Source organism: Marmota marmota, unplaced genomic scaffold, assembly GCF_001458135.2.
Source record: "Marmota marmota marmota unplaced genomic scaffold, marMar, whole genome shotgun sequence".
NCBI lineage: Eukaryota > Metazoa > Chordata > Mammalia > Rodentia > Sciuridae > Marmota > Marmota marmota.
This window is the reverse complement of record NW_026000103.1, coordinates 3,116,498-3,117,129: the sequence shown is the minus strand read 5'-3', so window position 1 is coordinate 3,117,129 and position 632 is coordinate 3,116,498.

The following is a 632-nucleotide window of genomic DNA, read 5'->3' as shown; positions in this document are numbered from 1 at the left end:
TGAGGTGCAAATCAGAGTAGGAGCGCCCTACCTTTACCCCTGTAGCCTCGGTAGAGAAAGACACTAGAGAAGTCAGTTTCATTGAACCATTTCTTGGGCTCCCAGCTGTGCACCGCTGTGTCCCTACCCAACTGTGGTGGGTCTCCTTTGCTTTTCCCAAATCGAGGTTGCAAAACAAATCAACATCATCAAAGAATCCCTATGAGAGCCCTGGAGACAGGTCCCCACAGACAAACACATTAAAACGTTCAGTTCCGTCCCATTATTTGGGGTTGTGAATTTCTTAATCAACGTCCATCCCTAGCCTCCGGAGGGTCTTACGCTGCTCCTAGGGCAGCAACAAGTCTGCAGAGCTTGGGCTCTAGGGAAAGCGCTCCGAGAATGGCCTCGGGATTCATTCCCTGGAAAGTTTCAGCATCCTAGGAGAGTTTTGCTTTTCCGAGGGCCGGCAGGGTGGCATTCCAAACTTAAGCAAAGGTGGGCAGCGCGCGATCCTCCCCTTAAGAACAAATCAATAGAAGCTAGAGCGCAGCTCCTCTCCGGTTTCCCAAAACGCGCAAGGCGGTTGCTGCCTGGGCGGCTGGGTGTCTGTGCTCCCCGCCTTTGCTGGGCTGACACCGGAGGGGAGGAGC